Source organism: Phalaenopsis equestris, unplaced genomic scaffold, assembly GCF_001263595.1.
Source record: "Phalaenopsis equestris unplaced genomic scaffold, ASM126359v1 Scaffold000107, whole genome shotgun sequence".
NCBI lineage: Eukaryota > Viridiplantae > Streptophyta > Magnoliopsida > Asparagales > Orchidaceae > Phalaenopsis > Phalaenopsis equestris.
This window is the reverse complement of record NW_018164549.1, coordinates 2,155,745-2,180,544: the sequence shown is the minus strand read 5'-3', so window position 1 is coordinate 2,180,544 and position 24,800 is coordinate 2,155,745. Positions and strand designations below refer to the sequence as shown.

At 35.2% G+C, this 24,800-nt stretch overlaps 1 protein-coding gene across 1 annotated transcript in view; it reads left to right on the top strand.

Moving 5' to 3' along the window:
- The first annotated feature begins 1,676 nt into the window (after positions 1-1,676).
- LOC110020732 (FT-interacting protein 1) overlaps positions 1,677-24,800 on the top strand; it is a 32,336-nt gene continuing 9,212 nt past the window's right edge. The window contains 1 exon segment of the mRNA XM_020718925.1: positions 1,677-1,943. The gene's annotated coding sequence lies outside the window, so the exon portion shown is untranslated.

The following is a 24,800-nucleotide window of genomic DNA, read 5'->3' as shown; positions in this document are numbered from 1 at the left end:
ACACACACACACATATATATATATATACACATATATATTTATATATATATATATATATATTGATAAGCTTCTTTTTCTTAAGAATAATTTAGGTGGTCACTCGAAAAATTCCTAAGAAAATCGACTAATTTTGAGCTTCCGAATACAGTTTTTCCGTTTTCCGTTACAAAAATTTTGACCACCCGCATTAATTTTCATTTTTCCCAGATCAGGCGATTAACGGCCGTTACGAAAATAACGGGATCAATTACTTATTAATTCGACAGTTACGTTTTCATTCTACGGTGACGTTAACCCCATTGAATGAGACCCCGTTGACTGAGACGGCTGCGGCGATTTCTAATAAGTTACGCTTCCACTTTAAAATCGCTCAACCAACAGTTTAATTCAATTTAAAATTCATTATATTTATATGTAATAATAATTCCTTATAAATAACTTAGTAATATTTATTAAGGATGATCAACTAAACAGACTTTTTATAATAAAAAATATTGTACATTATTTCAATTAATTTGAAATTTGACATTAATTGCGTATTTTGGCACGCTAAATTTAGAATTTTGATCTTTAATTTTTTTTTATTTTTTATAAAGTATGGATTGCGGGCCCTCAACCAACCTCATGTGCTAATTCAAAACCCGTCTCGTCTGCGATTCAAACCTGGGATAAGAGGGGACTTACGTCGTTGCTGTCGACCAACTTCATCAAACTGTACACAAACTTTGATTTTTAATTAAACTTTGTATCATCCCTATATTTAAGAATAAAAATATCATATTTTCTTAAGAAAATCATATCAAAATTTCATTTGATTAAATGAACCAATAAAAACACATCTCAACAAAATTACATTCATTCGAATCTCATTGACTTATCCTATAAACATAGGGTCATGTTTTTAATCTGAAATGTTATCCTCTTTGGGACTCTTGAGTTTAAAGTACAAAGAGGATATTTCATTTTCAAATGCATGTATTTTGAATATTTGAGTATCATGATGACAAAATATAGGTAAATTATTAATGCATTTTAAATAAAATGTTTAATGTAATTATGATATATTTTAAATTTGTTAAATTAGGGCAAATCTAAAATTCCAGACAAATAGTAGGCCAGTGTTCGTCATGCACCTCAGCCATTATCTCGATCGTTTTGCCATCGTCTAATCATCATCACTAATAATCATTACCAACATTATTTTTTCAAATATTTCATTTTTTTTTTCAAATCATATTTCAAAATATACATCTGTATTTGTTTTCATTAAAATAAATAATTTTAATATATTTCAAGTATAAATTATTCCTTTGCACAATATTTACTTTAAAAAAAAGGAAAAAAAAATCAAATGAATGATATTATTTAAAATTTTATTTATAAAGAGGATTTGAATTATATATTTCTCAAAATTTTCTTGGGTGTGTTTGCATAACATTAAGTGCACCCAAATTCTAAACTCACATTATGATAAGTATTTATTTTTCTTGATGGAAGTAAAAAATAAATGTAACTTGTTTATATATTCATATATTTAATATATATATATATATATTTATATATATATATCAGTTAACCTTCCTTTCTTTCCTCTTTAATCCTTAGCCGTCTCCCCTGCGCTCGAGCTCTCCTTAATATTTCCTAAAAAGATGCAATAAAGGTACCTCTACTTAGCTTCTTTTTCCTGCGTCAAGTCTCTTCCTTCAAGCCATTGCCATTTTCCAAGTCTCTCTTCCCGTCTGCTCCTTCCCCTCCTTCTCTCTGCTAGGGTTTCTCACTTTTACGGTAATTGAAAGCCGTTCGCCAACCACATTGCAAGCGGACTTGACTTCTCGTGTTCTTGTTGGCTGGCTTGTGAGTGGTATGAGGAGCTTGAGCTGATTTCCAGTTCGGATCTGCGGCGAAGATTCCACATGAGAACGTATTCGGCCTGAGGTATTCAGGTAGAAGGTGAAGAAGATTTTCCTTTGATTTTGCACAGTTTCTTATCCATCATGTTTAGGATAGAGCGATTCGCCGCTTGCTTCCTTTTTTGCCTGTTTTTTTGTGGGGTTTGAATGCTGGAGAAAGCGGAAAATGGAAGCTGACGCGTAATCCGGAGTGCTGAGCTTGGGATCTAGTTTCATGGAGAGGTCTTCTCTCTTGTAGCACATCATCCCTTTTAGTAAAATGCATCTTCTCTTGCTTTAGAGATATTATAGGCGTAGGATTTGATTTCTTTCTCTTCCAAAACTGTCTCCGAGTTTGAGATCTTGGTAGTTAAACAAATGCTAAGGATTTAATTGTTCTCATCGTGCGAATGCATGGAATCTCTGTGATTTTGACGTTATTTTCTTACCCCTTTTCAAAGTATCCGTTTGGATCTTTACGTCTTGTTGCCGCCGGGGAATTAACTGCTAAAGCCCACCTACTTTCTTTTTGTAATTTAGGGTTGGTAAATAAAGAATTTTTATATTCTTTCATTCCCTCGGGTTCGGATCTTTGTAGCTTTTGCTTTATATTTTTATTTTCCTGCGGACTAAGTCTTACTTCTTTGTATTTAAACGTGTCACGTCCCTTTCTCTATGGCGAAATTTATATGATTGAAGTTAGAAGCTTTACGTTTCTTTCTCGTTCTTTGACGTTTTATTTTTTGGGTTTTACTGCTGAAAGGTAGCCGATAAAATTGCCGATTTATCTACCAAAATAATTATCTTTTTATCCGATGTAAAAAGCGTTTTTTTACATATTTCCTGAGGAAATCTGGAAGACAAGAAGTTAGTACGAACTCTTTCTGAAGCTTCTTTCTGACAACCTAAAATCCATCAGAGAAGCTGTTATCAGTGGGAGCATAAATTTCTGGATACAAAATTTTCTAGAAGCATGTAGACATTTTAATGAAACCAAGATTTACATATTTTTTCCTTCTTTTTCCTTCTAACAGATGCCTTGGGAATTATGGATTGGAGACTATCTGCATCTCCAATCCATAACATAATTTTTGAGACGATCAACTTGAATTTTTATCCTCTGAGAAGCTCTTGCTTTGCACATCTCTGGAGCGAATGTTGTGTTACCAAAAATTAATTTTTATGATTTTTTTTCTCAATTTAAATAATTATTTAAACTCAAGAGGTTTATTGTCGACTCTTTCTTTGTCAATTTGCCTTTGATGATTCTACACGTGCAGCTCATTCGGTTTTTCTCAAACTATGCTTATGTAATGTATTAAAAAAAAATTATGAAAATTTAATCTGGTTCAAAATCTCTTCGATTTAAATTAATGCTATTTTCCTTGGGCGTTATTAATGCTTGCTTATTGAACTTGAAACTCGGTCACCTACATTTTCCTTTTTAAATGAATACCTTATGTTAACATGTCATAGAAATTAGCTACTAAGCTCCACTAAGAATTTCATTTTTTAATCTCCTTTGTTTGTACAATGTTTTTTGTACATATAAGATTGTTGAATTTTGAAATCCATGCTTTGTAATTAAAAGAATATCTTCATCAAGTCCTCATTTTAAAATACTGCTAGAAATATCTTCATTAAGTCCTCACTTTAAAATACCTGTTGTTTTGTGTTTAAAACTATAGGTAGTTAAGTTTTTTGTCTATAATGAATGCATGATGCTGAAGGTTCACTAATGAATTTAGTAGTTTATCATTTTTGTCTAAGAGTAAGTTTATTGTAGATCTAATACCTCTGAATTCTTATATCTGTGCTATGTAATGAATATATATAATATTTGTTGGTGGATATAATCCTTTATACTCCATGTTAAAATATCATCAACAAGTTCTTTTATAACTATGGTAGACCCAATTCACTTAAAAATATATTTGTATAAATTTCATATTAGAATTATGACAAGAAAATTCATATTTAGAAGAACATAAAACTCTAGAACTCTATGTTCTTAAAATTAGAACGGCCTACTAAAAAGATTAGGAACGCAAAATGGCTATATTACATTTGAAGTGCATATGTGAATGATCATGATGACCTTAAAAACTCTTTTAAGGGAAAATATTCATTAACAAAAATATACAAGAAGAACAAAAAGGAGTGAAATGGTGACATGACATTAATTTGAACAAGAAATAATGTGCGAAGATTATAACTTATTGATGGAGTCCATTGACTGTATGAAGAGGTGGCTTGGGCTTGAAAACATCTAAAGAAAAAAGAGAGATGGACATGGGGTTGGGAAGTTTACTCATGAAAGTGACATAATGCATCGACAATTAGTTCAACTTGTCCACTATACTTGCTTAATAAGGCATGGGTGCTGCTTCCATTTTACGTGAGATTGCATCAACCAATTTTACTTGCTAAGTGAAGCGGGCGTTCAGTGCAGCTCCCATTGGCACGATAAATTATTGCATCTTGCCTTGGACTGATTCAGTCAAGGCATAAGAGGGTTGATTGACCCTCTGGCTAGGGGATTACCGCCTCCTTGTGAGAGGGGGCTCACTTATAATTATCCTAGTGTTATTTAATTCAGTCATGTCTAGGTTCCAATTTTGGCTCGAGTTTTTAAGACAGTGGTCGACGTCTTGATGTTTTACTTCTACAGCTGTATCTAAGGTTCAAGTGGTGCTCAAACTGTATCTAGTTCCCGAGATTGTAATTATCTTTCACTCAACCCTTCTGCATCCTTCCCACAATGCTCCCTATCGCTCATCATCTTCTTTCCCTGCTTACATCCGCTCAGAACAACAATCTTGCTGCTTTTTCCTGCAGCTTCCGACCCTTCCAGCCAACATTCCCATCACTTCCAACCTTCTCTGTTGCTTCTCACACTTCCCCGTTCTAGTATATGCCTTCCTAGCACATTAGCCGCTCCTCCCACTTCCTATCGCTGTTTTCCCTGCTGTTCCAGGTTTCTTGCTGTGCTGCCACCACCCTGAACCATCTCCAACCACTGTTCTTCATGCTGTCCAGCCCTCAACCTACTTGTGGCCATCCAGGACAACATGTACATATTGTTTCTTTTTCATATCCGTCTCCCTTGCTCAACTTCCCACCTTACCACCTCCTTTTTGGACCCCAAACATTCATCACCATCACCTCACAGACCCTAGTCACGTGTTGTGTCATGTCTATTGCAATTTTATATTTCCATTTATTTAGTTGTTTTATTCTATTTGAATTCAACAATAATATTGGTTTTCTTATTGTTGCTTGGTTAACTCTGACATTATTTGATATCAAAGCTCGTTTAACCTAAGTACTACCACAGGGTTACCAAAGTATCTTGTCACTTAACCCAAACTCCACCAAAAAATCCTTCCCCTTGTTGATTTTTCAAATCAGCCCCCCAAAATTTTCTTTCCCACCCGAAATCAACCCTTAAGCCCTTCTCCACCTTCCCAAAACTAAACTCAAGCTATGCCATTGAGGGGACGATTGCTGGAAACCTGATCGGGAGGAAATGACACAATATCACTTATGAGAAATCCACAACGAGATGTCCGAGAACTTTCTATTGAAAATATGTAGTAAAAAATACTTCAAACAGAGTAGAGGTTTGCCGCCTTCGAGAAGAGACATACTAGAAGGGTCACCCTTAGTCATAATGGTGATTCATCAAATTGAAAGGATAAAGAATCACTGCCTCAAATATTTGGCAAGAAATATATGCTGAAAATCTTAGATCTGGAATTAGCACCACCTCATAGGATCAAGCAACAAGAGTACACACAGTGGAAAATTCAAGTTGACTCAGCTTGAGGGAAAACATATTCAAACTTGAGAACAGACGGAATCAATCAACATTCTCAAATCCGTCCCAACTAGGAAGTGTTTCAAGTGTCATGGATTTAGACATATTGAATCAGATGGCTCAAACATAAAAATGGTTTCTTTCACTAAGTAGGGAGCAGTTGAAGAAATTGACAATGATATAGGAGAGGGTGAAGACGTCAAAGAGGAGTCTCAACTTCTTGTTGACAAAGAAGAGACGCTAGTGATTCAAATTGAGCCTATGAGGGAGGCTTTCGATAGATTATCATTGGTTTTAAAAATGGCGAGTTTGATGAGCCAATAGCTGAAAGGGACAGCCTCTGTTGAAGGGATTGTCAAACATCATGTCCAACAATTTATCTATTGGGTGGTTGTTATTGAAAGTAGTCCAGCATGCCCACTAATTACATTCCAAAGTTAGTTCCTATAGTGAATTTGTTTATTAGATATACTCAATCAAACACGAGGAATGAGAAATAAATAACAAATTTAATATGTCGAGAGTTACTTTGTGAAAAATCTACGTCTATATATAACTCCAACTCAGGTTGTGCCAAAAAGTGGATGGATAATATTTCTATCTCGATGTGTTTTGGAATGACAACACATGCATTATTGACTTACTAAGAAAGTACCACAACTCACTATCCTTAACATTGCTGACCTGACACCATACTACGAGGATCCAGAAGCTTCGACAGATGAGGTTGAAGCTCGCCCAACCTTGGGAGACTATTGCGGGGTGTCCAATGCAATGCCCATTAGCACAACAAATTGTCGCATCCCGCCCTTGACCTGTTCGGTTCAGACATATGATGGTCGGTCGACCCTCTGTTAGGGGGATTACCACCTCCTTGTGATAGGGGCCCCAATCCTAATGCTATTTATTTGCTTTTGTTTAGATTTCAATTTTTTTGTTCGGGGCCGCTGTTGACGTCTTTAATTTTCCCTTCTTGAATTGCATTTAAGGGTCTAGTGACGCTATGGTTGTATCTTGCTCCCGAGATGGTGATTATCCTTCACCCTTCCACATCCTTCCCACAATGCTCCCCGTCTCCTAAGTGACGCTATGGTTATGATGGTTTGATGCCCATGGGGCGTCTCATATGGATTAAAAATATTTGTATTCAAAATCTAAGGCGTATCCTGGTGCATTAAACGATCCGTAAGCATTGCTAGAGCGAGTGTTTGAGGTGGAATTTGTTTCATGACCCGACCTAGAACTTGAAATTAATCAAGGCGAGAACATACACTTGGATGGTGGGAATTAAATTTTTCTTCATTCATGTTTTATAACTAATATTTAACTATTGAAAAAATCACTATGTAAAAAAAATTTAAAGTAATACAGTGGAATTTTTCTCATTTCTTGTTGTCTATATCTTCTACAAACATTTTGCCTTTTATTGCTCATCTTTTACTCAATTAATTAAACTTGAAATGTTAGTTTAAAATAACAAGTTAATTATATCCAATGAATGCTTAGTACTTCTAAATTATAGTATCACAATTAAAAAAAAATGCTTGTCTGGTAAACCTTATATAAATTAATCTAAGAGCATTTGATGATTTGGACTATCTAAATAACTATTCAAGGTGGTTTTAAATATTAATTGTCTTACTGTATCATTTACATATCAATATATTTTTAATATGCATACAACTGCCATAGGAGCACAATTTAAAATTTATACTAATTAAGATGCATCAATATCATTACTATTTTCCATTTGCGTTCACGGGTATCTTAGCATTCCGTTGTTAGTATCATAAAATGACCAATTCCATCATAATCAATCATGCACAAACAATCACTGTATATAGTCTATAAAATTCACATTCATGTCATTCAACATATAACATTTAATAATGTAATGCATAAAATTTTTCCATATGTAATATTTTATCATTAAATATGTAATGATTCATATCATCCATAAAAAATCACTTTATATGGTCCCTAACATTCATATTTTCATGTCATTCAATATGTAATATTTTATACTATTATACATCAATTTTTTTATAATGAGACATTATAAGCATTCATATCGAAATGTCCGATAAAATTTAAGAACCGATAAAATTTATGAATAGATGAAGCATAATACATCAATCAAGCATCAATAATAGTTCGTATAATTGATTCAGAAGCGATACATAAATGATTCTATAACTTATGAGTATGAGTACATACATTAATACCATATGACGTGCTTTTAGATTCCCAACTTTTTATTCTTATTTCACTTTCATTAATTTGATGCCTATAAAAATATTCGCTATAATTAATTAAATGCTCAAGTGGTCATTTTATACCCATATCAACCCTCAATTATTTGATTTAATATATATTAATCCATCCATTCAAATTTTAACATCTTAAATTCTATTATTATTATTTTTAATTAAACTTTAAAAGTTTCTTAAATAATATCATCTCAACATTTCATATAAGAAAATATTAATAAAATAAGATATCTAAACTTATTAATATGCTTGAACCCAATTTCAATGCATAGGAGTCCTTTGTCATGACCTTCTTGACACTGCCTGCTTCGCTCTACAATGAGCACAAGATCTTTCTTGTTGGCTCCGCCCGATAGTTCTTCGAGCCTTTTGTTTGTTTCTCACTGGCTTCGTTCCTTTACAGGCGAACTCCCAGTTGGACAATTTGACAACTTCACGCGAGATCACTTCTTTTCCTCGAGCTAAGGCTCAGCTAGGCCTCCCTTCTTTCTTCTCTTGGCTAGCTTTCCTCGACACTCAAATTCATGCTGAGCCACTCACACCTCCAATTTTGTCTTCAAATGTATCGTTCGTCCCCACAAATATGCACTTGCTCAAGATCAAAGTCAAAGTCACCTTCGTCTCGCCTTCTCTTCCTTTTGACGATGTCTTTGCTTGCTTCCCAAGTTGTCGAAATTGTTCTGGTTTGAAATGGAACTTACGTTTCTTCTTATAAAGATGAAATGCTCGCATCCCTCACCTCTACCACTCAATATGACTCCTCCATGGTAATGGTGATGTTAACAGGAAAATATCGGACGTCACAATTTGAAGTGGAGATTGCGAGTGTGTTAGGGAGAGTTTGGTGAGGAAATTTCTCATTGTAAAGTGTGATTACTGTCAAGTAGAGATTATTATACAATGGAGAAATTCTATGGAACAAAGCAATTACTTTTGTTAGATTGTTCTCTCATATAGCTCTTTTTACTTTGATTTTTTCAATGAAATATTTTTAGTTTTCTCTCGACTAGTCTAAGAATTTAATTTTATATGCTTTTTTGATTTAGTTGGTGATGAATGATGTTCTTTTCGTTTGTTTTGTCTGAGATGTTGGATTTAGTTTCATGTTAATGTGTTATTCTTTTAATATATTTTTTTTTCAGTCTGACCATTTGGAATGTTAAAATCTATTGTGATTTAAATCTACTGATTGTAGGCTAAAAGAACAATTAGGATAAAACTTTATCACCCAGTGAAATCGAAATATTACTGACAGGAGATTGCAAGGGGATTAAAGGATTTTTGGGAAGCTTGCTTGATTAAGTCAATTTAATTGTAATAAGAGATTTTCAACGCAACTTATGAATTTGGAAGAAGCTAAGAAGGATTTATTCTTAGTTAACATTAATTTGAAAGTTCATTGGAAAAATATTAAGGATTCAAACTCCAAATCAAAGGAGCATAATTATCACATTAAAACATATTCTTGTATCATTAAATTTTTTTTTTGTGGTGCAAAACCAAAACTAGACACTTCAAAAATTCTAAAACTTTGACTTTTGAAGCTAGACCTCAAACTAATAAACTAAAAATTTCACATTTTTGAAAAATTAACAAGTTTACTATTAAATCGTGCATAAACTATTTAATTGATACATCCACTTGCGTATTTTATGTGTGTTTTACCGTATTGCCGCATCAATTTTTTGGCGTTGTTGTTGGGGAACCATGTTAATTTTCAATTTTGAAGAATTTTAGTAGATAATATGGAGTTTAGATTTGAAACTGTATTATAATTGTCATCCTGTATTTTGTTTTGTATTTTTTAATATATGTGCTATTATATATACTATTGAAAAGTCCAAAAAAATGTTATTTATAATTTTGGTTTTGTTTTCTTGCACATTATTTGCTTAAATGGTTGTTGTCTTGTGTGTATCGTACATTGTATGTGTTTTCTGTTAGTTTAGGATCACCTTCTTGATTGTCATAGGTGTATATGCATGGGACTGAAATTGTTAACCAAGTATGATCTGAAATTAAAAAAAATAGCCAAAAAAAACATACAAAAGTTAAATAGACTTTAGGAGAGATGACAAACTCTCAGGACGAAAATGTTCACTTTATACCACATAGGGACTTTGCCAACCCATTGGTAGATAGTGCACTAGAGCATTGTAGACGTACTATTAGTGTCAATAACTTTGAACTCAAATTTTCAATCATTCAAATGGTCCAAAATTCTCGGTTTGGGGTATCAATTGTAGAAGATTCTAACCTTAACATTGCTTGGAAATTTGTGTAACATTTAAGTACAATGATATCTCTGATGATGTTGTTAGGCTTAGGTGTCTATGCACATGATTGAAACTATTAATCAAGTACCATTTGGCCTTGAAATTGAAAAAACAACAAATCTACCATTAGTTTCAATACCTTTGAACTTATACATTCAATCATTCAACTGATCCAAAATTCTTAATTTGGGAGGTCATCTATAGAAGATTCTAACCTAATCATTGCTAGTTTCTTTGAAATTTGAGAAACATTTAAGTATAATAATGTTTTTGATGACACTATTAGGTTTAGGCTATTCGCATTTTTCTTGAGATAAGATAAAGATTTGATTAAACTCCTAACCATCTAGTTCAATCATCACATGGAAAAATATTGTACAAAAATTTCTACCTGAGTATTTCTCTCCATCTAAAACGGCTAAACTTAGAAATAATATCACATCATTTTCCCAGCTAGATCATGAATCCATATATAAAACATTAGAAAGATTCAAGGAGTTGTTTAAAGTGCCCACACCATGCCTTATTTGATTAGCTAATCATGCAGACTTTTTATAATAGGTTGGTGGGATTTTGGAGAGCAATAATTGATGCTACAACTGGGCGGGGGGTAAATCTTTTAATGATGCCTATATATTTATAGAAGATATAACTACAAATAATTTCAAGGCCTTCTAAGAGATTTAATCTCAAAAGGGTAGTTAGTGTCCATGATATTGATGTGCTAACAATTCTGGCTTCCTAAGCAACCACTATATTGATGAAGCTATATAGTTTTGGTTTAAATTTTACACCAGGATTAATCAAAGAGAATATTTATGGCTAGTTAATTGATCCTTGTATTGTGAAGTCCTTGAATGCAATAAACAACAAACCCAACAATCCTTATTCCAATACCTATAAATTAGGATGGATAAATCACCCCAATTTCAATTTTAATAACAATCAAAACAATCAAAACATACGAAATCAGCCTTGGGGTAGTAACCGACCCAACACCTTAGGTAATTAGAACAATTAGAGAAATAATAACCCGAAATCGACTCTCGCTTGGTTTCAATTCATTTCTTGAGATAAATTGTGTATTGATGGTCCTCATGGCTGCTACTTGATGGTATATGCAAATATGAAATCAAAATACAAAATCAAGCTACAGCCATGAGGATCATCGATACACAATTAGGGTAATTAGCTAACTCATTGAGTTAGAGACGTTATTAGATAATGTTGAGGTGAATCCTAAGGGCCAAAATGTCGAGCAATGTAAACCATTAGACTTGGTAGTGGAAAGGAACTTGAGGAGCCTAGAGGATAGGAGCATGAGTCGGAGCCTGAGAGAATTTGAAAAACTTTTTCCAGACAGGAAAAACACTTTCATCTCCTAAGACACATTCATCTTTTTGGAAATAACATGAGAGATCACCGTCACATTTTTCTCAGATATTATCAAAACAAAAACGGTACTAGCAATTCCTTAAGATTTTAGAAGTGTTCAAGAAGTTTATTATTAACTTACCATTTGTTGAAGTTCTTAAACAAATGCCCAATTGCATGAAATTTATGAAAAGATATATATAAAAAATATAGATTTTCAAATTTTGAAACTGTGATATTGATGGAAAAATGTACTGCTTTAATTCAAAAGAAATTCTCACAATCGGGTAGTTTTACCATTCCATGCACTATAGGAGATCAAATTATGAGGAAAACATTATGCGACTCATGAGATATTATAAATTTAATGCATTTTTTAGTATATGAGAGACTAGTTTTACCATTTCCAACGGATTTTATTATTTTAAATATAGAAGATGTTACGATCTTGGAAGATCTTTTCTTGCAACTAGTGTGATGAATATTGATTTATAGGAATGGGAGTAAACTATTAGAGCTCAAGATGAATTAACTTTTCAAATTTGTAATCCAATTCCATAACCTACTTATCCTCTTGAAGAGTGTTTTAGAATAATAATAAATGTTTTATGAGATTTTGAAGGAGAATTAAAAAAAATTAAATTTAAGATTTTAAAGAAATGAAAATTTGAGATTACAAGTGAATGATATAGGAGACTTTTCATAGCATAAAAATACTAGGTGATTGATCGAGATTTATTAAAATGACAATTTGATCATGGAGAGAAATCCTATACATTATTGTACTGCGTTAGGCTGATGACATAAAACCAAGTATTAGTTGGGAGCAACTCAAACATTATTTTGTGGTTTGATCGCATGGTTGTTTTTCTTTATTATGTAGGTTTGTGCTTTTGTTAGACTGAGGACATAGAATCAGGCACTACCCCCTTAGGTAGTCACTTCAAACAGTCTAAGAAATTATTACCTAAATCTAAAGAAGAGCAATCACAGATTTGGAGAACTCCATATGCTTCAACAGTTGGAAGTTTGATGTTTGTTATGATTTGTACAAGACTAAATATTTTATATGCAATAGGGGTGGTTAGTATGTACTTTGGGAAATTCTGATTGACATCATTGGAGGTGGTGAAGTGGATTCTCAGATATTTGAGAACGGCTGGCAAGACATTTCGTTTTGGATGTGTTGGGTCATTCTATAGAGATTTGTAGATTCAAATTTGGCATGGGATTTGGATGTTAGAAGTAAAATATGGTATATTTCACTTTAGGAAATACAACAGTTAGTTGAGTTTCCAACTGTAGAAAATTGTTGCACTTTCAACTATGGAAATTAAATGCATTTCTATCTCTGAGGCTAGCATGGAGATGATTTGGTTACATGGCTTTATGGGAGTAGGGGATTGAAAAGTTTTATAGTGATAATATGAGAGCTATTCATCTTGTTAAGAATGTTGTTTTTCATGCCATGACAAAATATATTGAACTGGGTTATCACTTCATTCACTCACTTTTAAAAAATAGAAAGTTATTCCTGGAGTAGATATATAGCTCAAAATCCTGCGAACATGTTGACTAAGGTGGTGACTACATTTGGAGTTCAGCAAAGGTTGATCGGAGGTGAGCCACAGTACGACATATGATTATAAAGGTGGAACAGATGGAGGTACAAGTCTGGAGGGCGGGCGTTGGGTGCTAGCAGTCTCCAAGTTGGAGATTGTTGAGATGTGGAGTTTGGATGAGCACCCACAGTTGTAGAGGAAGGGATTCCAACATTCCTGTGTATAACAAGACTGGAGTAACATGCTACTATCAGGCGTAGCTATGTTGGATGGCGTACTTATGCCAAGTAGTGGCATAACCACGCCGCGATTTCCTTTGATCCAGGCTTTCAAATAGAACTATGAGGAGCGACGTACCTAAGCCACATAATTTTCTCTTGTTTTTGTGAACTCTCAAAGGCATTGATGTGGAACAGTAAAGTTTAAGGGGTAGATTTCAGAGCATGTTATTTTTCTAATTTGATAAAGAGAGGATTTGGAGCAGTATTCGTTTATGTTTCAGTATTGTAGAGAAATCTGTGGTGAAAATTTATGCACATTTCTCTTTTCATAGTGAAGTTTTTGTATTGCGCGGTTCTGTGGTTTTTTCCTATTCTCGGGTTATTTCATGTTAAATTTTGGTGTGTTTTTTGTGAGTTTTTGTTCGATATTTTGTTCCAAATTTTTCAAAAAGGTGTGATCCTAACTTTCGCGGTGTGATGTTGATTGTAAATCAATTGAAGGCCTCAGTACCCTATCCCAACAGGAAATATCTCTTAAACCTTAATCCTAAGATACATGACCCAATCTCATGCATATCCCAAACCTTAAACATATTGGCCTTATTTATACTAAACAAAAATAAATGATAAAAGACTAAATTGCCGCTGGGCGCACAAAAGACAAAATTTCCCTTAGGCTATGCACTTTCGTAACAATACTCCCTTCCCAAAGACATCTTTTCCTTAACGTGGGAAAAAGTTTGGTATGGTGCACCACCTGTGTTGCTCTTATTAAGCCTATTCCATTACATTTTTATCTTCAACCAATTATGCTAATTCTATAGTTTCCTCCAATCCTCGAGATCTCATCAGGCAAAGTGTTGCTCAAATCTTTGGCTTCAACTCTTTCATGATGTTTCCTTCCAACATTTCTTCTGATATCCCTCTCAACAACTAGATAACATCTCGAACTTCTTTCCATATTCCATGATGAATTGTTCCTAAACCAATTCAAAAAATTGCTCATATAAATTGCCTTCCCATGTGGTTCTGAAGCACTCCAATAATCAGATCTTGATCTCTTCCCATATCCAGATTGGTTGACATTTTTCTCTTCATTTGTATCAACCAATAAAATAATAATAATAATAATAATAACAATAATGAATAACACTAATAAAAGAAAATGGATTGTATTTGCTTTGCGTCCTTTCAAAACAATTTTCGTCTTGTTTTTTTTTCTTCAAGTATGAGACATCTCTTTCGAATCGGAGGAAGAAATTGAAGGCGTGAAGGAAAGATAAAAGCAAGGCAAGGGAGGAGAATGACAGAGAAGGAAGAAAACTTGTATAACCTAGAGGCGACACCATGAGACAGAGGGCTTCAATTGGCTTTGGAGCGTAAGGAAGGTGGAGAAATGAGAATCATATGTAACCTTAGTGCTCGAAGGAAGAGTCTTAACTTGGAGGCAACACCATGAGAAAAAGGACAACAATTGGCTTCAGGGCGTAGAAGGAGAATGAGAAGGAGAAGGATGAATCTTATGTAACCTTAGTATTCAGAGTAAGTCTTATTTGTTGTTGACTCCAAATTCAATCAAGAGAAAAGAAGATGATGCCTCAAAATTGAAGAAGGAACCCTAGCTGTGTGCATACAAAAAAGTGGTGCTTGCACTTGTTAGTGAAGCATAGGCGACGTCGTTCGATGAACTTTTTATTTTTTACAATAAAGGAATTGGTGGCTCTGCCTACGGGTTTGATCAGAGGAGATGGAGCCTCGACGTTGAGTAGGCAAAGTTGAGCCTGAGCCTGAGCCTTAGCAGAGGAGACAAGGCTCTGTTTGCGTGCGTGTCACAAAGCCGAGCCTCGCGTGCAGTGGAAAAGGAGGAAGAAGGCTAACCCGAGAAAATTGTCTGTGTGGTTTAGGGCAGATGATACCCCCTAATCTGGTGCTCTACCACTCTTGGGCCCACGCGAGTATATGTGTTGTATCAGTAATATCGGATTTTTGAGTCTGGAATATTGATCCCACAGAGAGAGAGAAAATTAGATTTAAGAGAATTTCTAGTCTACTTGGATTAGTTCTTAGCCTGGAATTCAGATGAGGTTAAAGCTCTATAAACTAATACTACAATATTGCAACGAATTTTAGATGTTAAACCCTACAAAAATCCTACTTAGCTTAATTGGATTGGTGATTACCAAGATAAAGAGTTACACTCCCTTGCAATGAGATTAGTAGTGTAGGAGTATAATACTTGGAATTGTAATTGTTGCTAGTGATAAATAGAAACATTCTCTTCTTTACTCTCTCTCGAATACATAAATAAGTTTGGTTAAACTGGTTTTAATTTCTTAAACTTTAATTTGAACCCGTCAAAGATTACTTCCCTATCCTTTTGCATTGTCTTATGGACTATTGTTGTTTCACCCAATAGTTTAATGCGAATACTCTAATCGTACCTCCATAGCTCTCCTGAGTCATTATGGATCACATGTTTTAATTAATCATTTGACTATAATAAAAAGTAAATTAAGTATGAAAGAATATTCATCTCATTAAAGATTTAAAACCAATTCTAAAAGCATCCTACAATCTCTTTTGAGGATCTGCCCGGGGTTTATGTTAATCTTCCATCAGGATACTATGCATACAAATAGAGGGACTAATTCTCTTTATATCTGTTATAGTCAATCCAAAAGCTTTCTTATAATTTTTCCGAATATACATTAATTTTCTCTATTGCAAATGAGTCAAATCTGATGATATAATATCCGATAATGTAGATGATTTCCCTAGTAAGCATAATTAAGTCTGTGGGAAGCACATTCATCTCAAATTGATGGGGTTTCTCAACAGAAGGAATAAATGGTTTACTACCTTTTGTCGTATTTAGAATCTCAAACCTCTCATGAACAAATTTTAAATCTTCAGTAATCAATAGGTTTGATTAATATTAAAATTTTGTGCTTCCTCGTCATCCAATTATGACTCTACCGATTTATCTTTATAACTTTCTCGTAAATGACTAATACACAAATAATTAAGTCCATCTAAAAACACACATCTTTATTTCTTTTGGAAGGATATTTCATAGATTTCAAGACATTAAATGTAACTTTCTAATCATTTACTCTCATGGTTAATTCATTTTTTTGCACATCTATCATTGCTCGTCGAGTGGCTAGGAAAGATCAATCTAAAATGATTAGAATTTTTTTCTTTTCCTTCATATCTAACACTATGAAATCAACAGGGAAGATAAATTTACCCATATTGACTAAAACATTTTCTATAATCCCCTTTGGATCAGCTAGCTGAAGAGTTGCAGTAGTATGAGACACTTCTTCTAATCCTAACATTATGAAGATAGACAATGATATAAGGTTAATACTTGCTCCAATATTATCTAAAGCTTTTCCAAAAAAAATTTTTCTCCTATTGTATAAGGAATAATAAATTTATTTGGATCCTTAAGCTTCTCTTCTGAATAATAACTTTGCAATCTTCACTGAGCGTAATTGTCTCATAATCTCCAAATTTCCTCTTCTTTTTAAGACTATCTTTCATGAGTTATACATAACTGGGCATTTGTTGTAGAGCCTTGACAAAAGGAATATTACTAGTTAGCTTCTTAAATAGTTCAAAAAATTTTGAAAATCGCTAATCCAACTTCCGTTGTTTGAGTGTTTGAGGAAATGGAGGTGTTGATTTTTCTAAGCTAATCTTAGTTGAAGAGACTGATTTTTCTAAGTCTTTATAGATGTTCTCCAATGGTTTTTCAGTTTCCACAGCCCCCTTTTCAACATCAATATTTTTCCGAACTACATTCTCCAACTCTCTTCCACTCCTTAATTAGACAGCTTTAACAGACTCAATATTCTTCTCCTTGGGGTTAATCTCAGTGTTGCTAGGAAGAGCTTCTTGTGGTCGATTGCTAAGGGAGTTAGCAATCTGTCTCAATTGGTTCTCTATATTCTTTATTTTTGCACCTTGACTTTGCAATTTATTCCCTATCTGCAATACAACCTCCTTCCAAGACAATTTCTCCTTAAATTGTGGGTTAAGTTAAATTCTGAATTATAAGAAGGTTTATAATTGATACTAACTTGATTATTCCAATTTCCTAATGGATTTGTGTGGTTATCTTTCCATTTTTGGATTTTCCAACCAGAGTTATTATTCCAGATAAAGTTAGAATGGTTCTTCTAAGTTGGGTTATAAAATTAGAATAAGGGTTGTTAAGTCTGTTGTTAATTGCATTTAAGGTCTCAAATGATGAAGAACTAGCATCGACCATTTGTCCAAACGAATTTTTCTCAATTATTGGAGGTACTTGAGGTTTGTTCATTCTAAATTGATCTAGCTTCCTGATATTGCTGCTACGTGAGAAGTTAGAATTGACAACACATCTGTATCATGCACATTAGCTACCGTCATAGGGTTTATTCTTTCAGAAGACCATTGGAAAGTGTTAGTGACCATCTCCTCATCAAATGGCTTGAACATGAGTGAGTCACCAACAACAACATCAATAATAAATCTAAGGAATCTTACGAAATCATTGTAAAAAGTCTGGATAATTAACCAATAAGGCATAACATGATGTGGTTACTTTCTAAAAAGTTTCTTAAATCTCTCCCATGCCTCATAAATCGACTCGTCTTCTAACTGACAAAATGAAGTAATATTATTTCTAAGTTTAACAGTTTTTGAAACTGAAAAATACTTACGAATTTTTCAGGCTAAGTCATCCCAAGTCCTAATTGATATAGGTGCTAATATGTTCAATCACATTTTAGCTTTATTCAATGAAAAGAGTAAAATCCTAAGTTTAATAGCATCGTTTGACACGTTATTATAACGAAATGTAGCGCAAAAGTCTAGAAAACTTGCTAAGTATATATTTGGATCCTCAGGCGGGGTTCCTCCAAATTGGTTATTCTACAACATTTGAATAATAACAGGCTTCAATTTACATGTGTTAGCTTCTACTGCAGAAGTTTGAATATTTAAGTGAATTTTATCTGCCGTAGGAGCAGCGTAATCCCTCAACGGTTTATGCGCGCTATGGTGATCATTAATTGATATTTGATTATCTAAATTGTTTTGCTAAATGTTTGCCATTTCTTCTCGAAGTTAGTGAAGGTTTTTTTTTAATTTTCTAATTTTTATAACAGTTCTATCTAGTTCTGAATCGTAGGGTTTAAGTCTTACAGGTCCTGCACTACACATTTACTAGCTAAAGACTCAATTAGTAAGTTTAGCACAAACACTAGACAAACACTCAAAAATATCTTTAAAAAATTCTTTTTTCTTTTTCAAACAAAGAAATAGTTACACAATAAAATTATAATACGAATTTTCAAGTCTAAGTTTAATTGATTCAACATAAATTCTAAATTAACTAACTACACCGTAACTCCTCGACAATGGTGCCAAAAAATTGATACCCCTAATCAGGTGCTCTAGGACATTGGGCCTCACACAAGTATACATGTCGTATTAGTAGTATCGATTTTTGAGGCAGGAATATCGATCCAACAGATAGTGAGGGAATTAGACTGAAGCAAAGTTCAAGCCTACCAAGACTAGCTCTTAGCCTGCAATCTAGATGAGGTTAAAGCTCTATATACTAATACTACAATTATGCTATCACATTTAGATGTTAAACCCTACATAAATCCTACTTAGCTTAATTGGATTGGTGATTATCAAGATAAAGAATTACCTTCCTTTGCAATGACATAATTAGTGTGTAGGAACAAAATGCTTAGAATTTTAATTGTTGCTAGTGATAAATATGAGCAGTTCTCTTCGTTACTCTCTCTCTAGGATGCATGAAGAAGTTTAGTTAAACTGATTTTAACTCCGTAAACTTCAATTTGAACCTATCAAAGATTATTTTCCCATATGTTTGCGTTGCCCTATGGACTACTTGTTCTTCATTCAATAGTTCAATATGAATACTCTAATCGTTTCTCCATAGCTCTCCCGAGTCATTATGAATCACAACTTGTTTTAACTAATCGTTTGACCAAAATGAAAAAAATAAATTAAACATGGAAGAATACTGTTCACATTGAAGATTTAAAATCAATTCAAATAACACCTTATAATCCTGCACAACCAACTTATTCATCACAAGAGAAAGGTAAAAAGAAACTACTCACAATGCATGAAGGAAATACCACAAATCATCTTTTAAAACAAAGCAAATCCACTATAATTGTGTTTACAAATACTACAATATGAAATAGAATACAATACTTGGTTTTTCCCTTGTAAAAAGTGATGAAGACTCCTCCACAAAGGTTCCCCAAATACCTCCTGCAATGCTGAGTATCTCTCTTAGACAATCTCTCTCTAATCCCTCTCTAAACTCTCAATACACAACAAATAAAACTATCCTCTCACCAGACTCTACCCTAAACTCTCCTTAAACTTCTTCCCTAACATTGAGAAGTCTTTCTTCTATCTTCTCTTCTTCCCACTAGTCCAAGAACCGCATATATCCACTATTTAACTCCCCGGGTTGTGTACAACAACTTCTGAAAAATTGATCCAATAGTTGTTGGCGCGCCTGGGCGCCATTCGACTGGTGCCTTTCCCCCATAATCAACTCACTCATTCCCATAAGCTCTATAATTGCCTTATGACTTGAAGCTTACTGCAATAAAAGACACTGATGCAATTGGATGCAACTTTCTGTCGGGCTCCCACCCACCATGGTTCACTGTTCTAGGTTGAAATCCTCTAAATTGATCTTCTATCCCGCATCGCCCGCAGTCCTATTCTGTCTGCTGCCTCTCATTCTAGCTATTTGGATGTCATGTCATTCCTTCCAAATGCTAACGCTCGAGTCTGCTTTCCATTCCTTCACCCGACCTTATAACTCCAGATCCACCTGAGACAACGATGTTGCCTTGATGTCGCACAAATTCTTTTGATTGTTGTTGCTCGTGTTCATTACATACTCCATCACTATCCCATTGCAGGCAGCAGAGGGTTTGTGTGGAACTCCCAATCTTTTTTTTTAAGGGCTATGAGCCTCCCCTCCACGGCTAAGAAATGCTCATCTATTCCAGATTTGATTTGACTAACCTCTTTTGCTAATTTTTTCTCTAAAGCGTGTACCTTTTTTCCTGTCATTACTCCTAGGCATTTTTGAAATTCTTTTATTCTGAAATCACGAGATTTAGAATTTATGTGCGCAGAATTTGGACACCGTGATCTCGAAATTACTATATATGGTTCGATGTAATTATTGGAAGCAGCACGAAACTCTGGAAGCCACAATCTGAATTCGCGGACGTCACATATCCCGATCACTAGTTTCCTTCACATATCCTGATCTCTAGTTTTTGTCACAAGCGATGCTGGACCCCTTCACGCAGTGATCTCGATCACATATTTCAATCAAAAGTAGTGTGAAACACCTACATGCAGCGACGCAACCCCACGCGTTGGCTGTCCTTATGACTGTGGTGTTACTTGTATGCCGCAATCCTCCCAACCTAGCTCGAATTGTGATTGACTCATAAAGGAATGTCACAATTCTTTGTGTGCTACTATCACGATTGTATCTTAGGGCACGTCATAGATGCCATGTAAGCCCGATCTCTGTTTGGCGTCCCGTTAGCTCCAAATCGCGACTGTATTGGGATAATGAATTGATTCGAGTCGCTCTTTATGCCCCTTCCTTCCTATGATGGCTCCTATGGAAACTCTGGCTATTAAATGGTGAATAGGGCATGCCCAATAAATCATATCAATTCCTTTGATAACAATTGATATAATTTGACATGATTTTCCATAGAAATTAGGGCAAAATAAATTTCTTTCTTCAATAACAACAATAAAACAACATATAAAGGATAAACAACTACCATTCGAAAGGTAGACAGACTTTCCTAAATCCTATAATTTGAGATTTTGGAAATCTCTCTCAAACCCTTACCCTAAGATACATGATCTAATCTCTTGCATAACCCTAATCCTAAACAAATTAGCTCTATTTATACTTAAACGATAATAAATGATAAGATAAGATTGCCTTTAGGCGCACAAAACATAAAATTGCCTTTAGGTTAGGCACGTGACATACAATTTCATAAACTCGGAGAAGGTGTTAACACAAAGCAATATAGGTTGTTGCTAACAGTCATTTTGATGACACTGAAATATGGTTAAATACCTGAATAATCATCTTCTTGGAGGTGAAGGTGGTACGACTAGAAGGTAACAGATGAAACTTTATCAAAAAGTTGTGATTGTAGCCTGAGGGTTATGAAAATGGTATATTGTTTGTGGTAGAGGCAGCACGATCTGCAGGTGGGGCATATGAAGGTTGTGGATGCAATTTAGGGTGACTAGGAGGTTTTGGATGACTTGATGATTGTGAACAAGGCAATGCAAAAAGGTTATGAATGTTGTTGGGGATTCAGCATGCTGTTCGTGGCAATTCTTCTCAAGGCATAGGGAGAAAAGACGTGCATTCTTTTCTAGAGCACCGTATGAAGTTGATAAGTATCAAGTGGTTGTCAGAGCTCCAGAATTCTTCCACAATCCAAAAGTTTGAAGTTTTTTAAGTGAACTGCATCGAGATACATAGATTTTGGGAGGTGTTATAATTCATTTTTTGAAATGTTACGTTTCTCATATATATTAATAATGAACTTTGTTTTGTAGGTAGACTTGCTCATGAGGAAGTTGGCCAAACCAAATTGGTTTGTATAGGCAGACCCAATTCAGGATTGATTTACTTTGGCTTGTGTGGTTCATGCCTTTCTGGTCATGTAATTTGCATAATTTAGGGTTTGATGGAATCATGTTGATGAGCGGGAATCATGTTGATGAGCGGTCCTTTTAATGTTGTTTTTTGGTCTTACAAGAAAAAGGGAGAATTTCAACAATTCAAAGGAACTTAATTACAACAACAAGCTTTGTGAAGAAGGCCTACAAAGCCCTTGTGAAACCTTCCATACTTGGTGCTTTAGCAATTCTTTATAGCCAACGACTATCATTGATCATTCACAGTTGGTTGTTTCTTGGAAGTGGGCTTAGAGCACCATGGCCTTGTATCCATACTAGCATGTGAGGGGGTATACTGCGTCCCCACACTCCCAAAACAGAAAACAACATGGCTGGGCCTTATTTGAGTTTGCAATACAGTCCCGCTACGGGGAGAAAATGCCGATAAAATATATGGGTTCCGTTTGGTTTAGCGGCGTTACCGGCAGCTCGTCGAACACAACGACATCTACTCGCTGTTTCAAATCACAACATCGCTACTGCGCTGCCCTCGCCATATCGCTTTGTTCTGTGTTTTACGAAGAAAATTGTCCAAATGAGCCTCCATTCTCTCATTAATATCATTCCCGTCGTTGATCAACTGCCGGAGCTCTAACTTCGGCAGCATATTTGCTGACCCTTGAATCTGGCCTCTCCTTCCATCTACTGCTGCTCTCTTCCTTTCCAGACAACTGCAAGCCGCCAGAGCTCCCCCTTGTCGAACCTCCATGCTACTTCTGTCTCCTTCCTCCTTCCTCTCGTCGGACCTACGATCACCGGGAAGTAAATGTCGGGATTACTGTGTACAGGAAACTGAAACTCTAACTCCTTCACGCTGCTGTTGGAAGCCCTCGCTGCTACTCCAGCTGATGATGAGGTTGGTGGGGATTTTCGAGATGATAGCAAGCTGCAGTAACTTATGGTCATAAAGGAGGGGTATTTTAGGATTTTTATGTTTGAGAAGTTAGTATTAATCAAACGAATTATTAAATTTAATAATTTAAACTTTATATCGCTTTAACATTCCGTTTAAAAGGGCTTTTCTGAAAGCGGAAGCTGTCTCAAACCAAGCCTAGGTTTGCTCTATCTTTAACTACTGAAAGTTGCAGTAAACCATATTGGGGAATGGGGCTTGTGCTCAGGATTAGTTATGGCTGTATCCTCATGCTAGGAGGTGAAATGGTATGATGTTTCCACTCATTCACAATAGGTTTTTCCTTGAGTGCTTGTAGTCAGCCACAGGGGAAGGAGTTTTGGAAGTGGGGTTAGAGCACCCTGGCCTTGTACCCATGCTACCATGTGAGAGGGAAGAATGTGTCCCCTCACTCCCAAAACAAAAAACAACATTGCTAGGTTTGTTCTACTGAAAGCTACACTAAACTGTTGGGAATCCTCCAATTAATTCTCAATGTCACAGCGGAATAGAATCACAGGATTCGAGAAAACTGAAACAATAAATTTAAACCAGAAGCACAATTAAAAAAAAAAACCAGAAAACAACATAGATATTTTACGTGGAAAAGCCCGAGAACGAGAAAAAACTACAGAGCCATACTACCACAAATTTCACTATGAATTTCAGAGAGTTTTGCAAGGGATTCACACAAGTTTCTTCTCCACACTCACACGAAGAGATTTATAGTTCACCACTCTACACTCTTCCTACTGATCCGACACTGAAACATACGTTGAAAAACACCAGAATCCTTCTCACCAACACTTCTCACCAACACTTCTCACCTTCACAGTGATTTTGTTGATGAATAAGCAGGAAGAGTTATGCTCCAAGTCTGCTCATATGCTACCTGAAATCGTGACATAAATAGCAGTTCTTGTGAAAACTGCTCCAGGTACATAGGCACCTGGATTTGGGCTCATGGGACCAGTTCTCTGAAAACAAGCTCCCCAATGCTAGAAATGGGCACCCAAGCGCTCAGTTTGGGGGCGAGACATACACATTTTTGGTCTGGGAACACTCAATGAGCGCTTAAGTTCCCATAGCCTGGCGCCTTGGCATTGGGTGCACTGACTAGGTGGGAAGCCAGCCAGTCTGCTGCTCATGAGTGCTAATATTAGACTCCACAACTAACATAAACCATATTGGGGAAAGGGGCTTGTGCCCAGGATTAGCTATGGCTGTGTCCATGCAAAAAGGTATGTTGTTTCCCCACACACTCGAAGAAAAAATGTCCCGATTAGGTTGGTTCTTAATAATAATGGTTTTATTGACCGGTGCGGTGAGATTATGAACCATTACACCCATTTGACTTGTATATCACACCTGTTCTATTGATTTGCATCTTCTAGGACTCGGGTTGTTAACTATGTTAGATTTCTTAGGATTAGTGTTTTTAATGCAGATTGACAGTTGTCGGCACAAAAAAGAGAAAGAAAAAGATTGGTTGGGGGGTCGCCCGTAAGAAGCTGTCGGCAGCCGGAATCGAAATCCCGTCACCCGCTTCGGAAGGACTTTTTAATTTACGTATATATATATAATTTTAGAAAAATATGAAATCAAACTGACCTCATATTTTTCACAGTTTAAATGAAAGAGCATTCTACCTCAAATCTTGTATCTATCCCGAGGGATAAACACAAGACTTGAGGATGAGGCTC